Source organism: Hemicordylus capensis, chromosome 7, assembly GCF_027244095.1.
Source record: "Hemicordylus capensis ecotype Gifberg chromosome 7, rHemCap1.1.pri, whole genome shotgun sequence".
NCBI classification, from domain to species: Eukaryota; Metazoa; Chordata; class Lepidosauria; order Squamata; family Cordylidae; genus Hemicordylus; species Hemicordylus capensis.
This window is the reverse complement of record NC_069663.1, coordinates 16,020,215-16,024,775: the sequence shown is the minus strand read 5'-3', so window position 1 is coordinate 16,024,775 and position 4,561 is coordinate 16,020,215.

Sequence of the window (4,561 nt, the reverse complement as noted above, 5' to 3'; positions counted from 1 at the left end):
CCCAGAGGGAGGGAGAATGGTGAATGAGCAATTCTGAGTGAGCAAGACATGGACAAGAGAGATTTAAGTGCAAAAACGCTCTCTGCACATATGCAAAAACTCTAGAGATGTGCACAAAATGAATACTTTTATTCATTTTGAATTCGAATCCAATTCTGAAAATCTGTTTAGAATTTGAATTAAATTCAAAACTGGTCTGAAAATTGAATTTGAATCCAAATTGAATTTGAATTGATTTGATACTGTTTTGGCACCTTTTAAAAATCAATCAAGGGGGCCTGAGTGGTTTTTAAAAAGGTACCAAACATCTCTCAAATTGAATTCAAATAGGATTTCAAAAATTCAATTCAAATTTGAATCCAATTGCCCTTTTAAGGGGTGATTTGATCCAAATTTGTATCACTCGAGTCACCCAGATTTGAGTCGAATCGCTTTGAATTCAAATTGATTTGCACATCCCTAAAAAAACTAATTTTCAGTTGCAAGGTTACAGGGAATAATCTCTCCCAGGCCAACCTGGAGGTGCCAGGGAGTGGAGATGCTCTTCCACTGAGCTATGGCCCCATCCCTCAAGGGGGATATCTTACAGCACTCACATGTAGTCTTCCATCCCAATACCAACCAAGGCAGACCCTGCTTAGCAAATGGGACAATTCATGCTCTCTACCACAAGACCAACTCTCCTACCCAAGAGTTTGGATGAGTTCGTTCAGACTATTTGGTGTTGACATATTGTGACTCAGTGCAGCGAGAATGAGGCAACCTCCTTTTACCCTTTTCAGTTTTACTGTTCTAAGATTCTGAGCCATAAAGTGGTTGCAAGTGGCCTTCACTGCATGTGAAGAAGACAGGTTGTGAGTAAATCTGGTTAACATTCAATCATAAAGAGTATCCTGTTTTTTCAAAACCTCGATTGAATTACTCTTAAAAAAAAAAATCAAATGGTAATACTTCAGAAGCAATTGTATCAGAACTAGGAGAATGCCAATAGCACTATTCTTTTCTGCTTTGAAAGCCTGTCCTTCAAAGTGATGTAATCCTTTCCATTTCCTTAAATCAGTCATTCAGTCTAATGAGTTGCTTTAAGCAGCATTTCTGTTGGTTCCATTTTATCGCTGGTTTGTCAACTAAGCGTGGGGGGGGGGCGTGGAGCACCTCCAGAGGCCTGAATTCTTACTCATACCCTGCAGCTTTCTTGCTGCTCAAGAAATATAAACTCTATCTATCTATCTATCTATCTATCTATCTATCTATCTATCTATCTATCTATCATCTAGTTTATAAACCAAAATATAAAACATTTAAAAGGCCCTTAAGACACACCTGTTTTCTCGGGCTTTTAATTGAAACTAATTTTAAACTGTTACATTGTTTTACTCTGTGAAATTGTTTTTAATTGTTTTTATTCTGTGAAAGTGTTTTTATTTTAAATGTCTATATTGCAACATGGATCATGTTGCAATATATAGGGAGGGAGGGAGGAGGAAAGGAGAGAAGGAGGGAGGGAGATATCAGGCGGTATATAAATATGATGATGATGATGATAGATAGATAGATAGATAGATAGATAGATAGATAGATAGATAGATAGAATAAGGTATAAATCTATATATGTAATCGTCTTGGGTGCGCCTTTAGATTGTGTGTCCCGGCCCCCAGCTGATTGGCTGGGCAATGGAGACGCCTGATAGGCTGAGGCGGCAGTGAGTCTGGGCTTCAGTGAGCCAGTGGGTTGTAGTGGCAAGGTGGCGGCGGGCCTGGCTGTGGCGGCTTCAGGCCTGGCTGCGGTGGTGAGTTGGCGGTGGGGTGAGGAGGCGGCTGGGCCTCCAGGAAGAGGTTACGGCCCAGGAGGGGACAGGTCACCCTAAAAGCCAGCCAGAAACTGCGGGCGGGGAGCGGGAGGGGGAGGACCAGCCCAGGTGGGAAACACCGGCCCCAAATACTGCACAGATGTTCTGTGCGGGGTCGGCTAGTTGTCATTAATTGAAAAAGAAGAAGACAACAGTACCCAGGAATATGGGAATGGTTTCAAAAACGTATGTGAAGTCTTAATAAAGGCAATGAGGCCATTCACACAATCGAAAACTGTGTTCTATCCAGGTTTGGGAGTTATGTGCGCTACCAGTTTTTGGCTGTGTGGAAGCAAGTTGGGAGGAAAATTTGGGTAGAAGTGATTGTATGGAAACAAGGTAGGAAGAAAAGCTACCCAGATTTTGCTCCTACCTTGCTTCCAGATTAGCATTTCTACCCAGGTTTTCCTCTTACCTTGCTTTCACACAACCAGAAAATTGGGAACACACACAGCTCCCAAACCTGGGTGGAACACAGTTTTCGATTCTGTGAATGACCTCAAATTATCATCAGAAATAAAGCTTCATTGAATGTGAGTTATAGAAATTATTTTTTAGAAAGGTGGATTAGGAACATAGGAAGCCGCCTCATACTGAGTCAGACCTTTGGTCCATCTAGCTCAGTACTGATTGGAAGTGGCTCTCCAAAGTTTCAGGCAGGAGACTCTCCCAGACCTACTTGGAGATGTCAGGGAGTGAACCTTAGACCACCTGCATGCAAGCAAGCAGGGGTGCTTTTCCACTAAGCTATGGCCCCGGGAAATATCTAACAGCACTCACATGCAGTTTTCCATCCAATGCAAATGAAGGCAAACCCTGGTTAGCAACGGGGACAATTCCTGCTCACGAACACAAGTCCAGCTTCTCAACTGCATTCTCAGTTTTATTGACCAGTCAAAGTCTAGTCATATTAGGTCAGAGCAGTTAAATATGATATTCATTATGTGAAATATTTAAGCATTAAATGATAATGAATCTGTTCGCATGGTGGCGAAGAACTGGGCTAAGGGAGCCTAGCTTGGTTCTCCCTCATCATGAGAACCACCAGGTTTGCGGGCAAACCTGGTGGTTCCACGGTGGCTAGCCCACCTAAGAACTGAGACACCGCAATGCATCTCCATGCTGTGGCGACTCACAAGGAGACCCCTGACAAGGAGACTCCAAAAAGCCCCCCGGTCTTTGGGTTCTCCCCAGAATGCCCCATGCACTCACGACTTCCGGTGGCTGGGCAACCCCCAATCTCCGCAGCCCCTACCGGCTTTGTGATGGATCCAGTAATCGTGTGGGCAGCTGATTCAGCTGCCCAGGGCTAAGAGCCTGCTCATGCTCATGAGCCATCTGGTCATCTGGGAGCAGGAAGGTAGGATCCTGCCTTCTTTCAAGCTCCAGTTTGGTTGTGTGGACAAGCCCCCTGTGTTTTGAACCTTATTTTACAAGAAGACCGATAACGGATAAAGTATGTGACACCATCTGTGGATGTGATGGAACAGATGTGACCTTGCACATGCTTCAAAAAACGCTCGCCATATGAAGAGGATACGTTTCCAGAGACCATCAGGGCACATGGATTCATGCCTGTCTCCTGACAGTGCTCTGATGGACAAGACAACTGTCTGCCTTCAGCCTCATGGACTCAAGAATGCTGGAAGGAGTGCAGTGGCAGATGCATGGATAATATTGGCTGACTTTATAAGGATGTCCTGCTGCTATGGTTCCATTTCATCTCTCACAGCATGCATAATCAAGTATCACCTCAGATCTGTGGTGTTTAGTGATTTTGTCTTGAAGCAGGAATGACGCTTCCAGTTTCTGGGGTGCATCTGAAATAATTTCCATTTCCTTCTCTGTCTCTTAGGCTCAGTCTCTCTTTCTCTCTCTGAATCTTAGACAAAAGCTTGAAGGAATGATGGATGCAGAGCTAAGTCAACAGAACTCAAACATAATGAGGTCATTCACACAATCAGAAATGGAGGCTATTCACATGTCTGTGCAAAACCGGGCAAAACTGGGTTTGCACACACGTGTCAACTGCTAGGATCAGGCCCGATCCCAGCGGCACCACGGTGGCAAACCCACTAGTGGAGTCACCCTTTAAAACGGAGTTATGAGAGAGGAAAGGAAAGGTTGTGCCGTTGAGTCGGTGTCGGTTGTGCCGTTGAGGCGACCACAGTCATGTGGTTTTCATGGTAGAATACAGGCGTGGTTTACCATTGTCTTCACCCACACAGCATGAGATGATGCTTTTCAGCACCTTCCTTTATCTCTGCTGCCCGATATATGAGTTTCCCATATTCTGGGAAACATACTAGCAGGGATTCGAACCAACAGCCTCCTGCTCTCTAGGCAGGTTGCTTCCCTGCTGTGCCATTAGGTGACTGGGCTTAACAAAGTTGTGCCGTGGGGTCGGTGTCAACTCCTGGCACCCACAGAGCCCTGTGGTTGTCTTTGGTAGAATACAGGAGGGGGTTACCATTGCCTCCTCCTGCACAGGATGAGACGGTGCCTTTCAGCATCTTCCTATATCGCAGCTGCCCGATATAGGTGTTTCCCATAGTGTGGGAAACATACCAGGAGGGATTTGAACCAGCAACCTCTTGCTCCCTAGGCAAGATACTTCTCTGCTGCACCATTAGGTGGTGCCATTAAGGAGTGAGCACTCCCTTGACCCCATTTTTGTGGTCGTATGGTGCATTATGGTATTTTCAGGCACC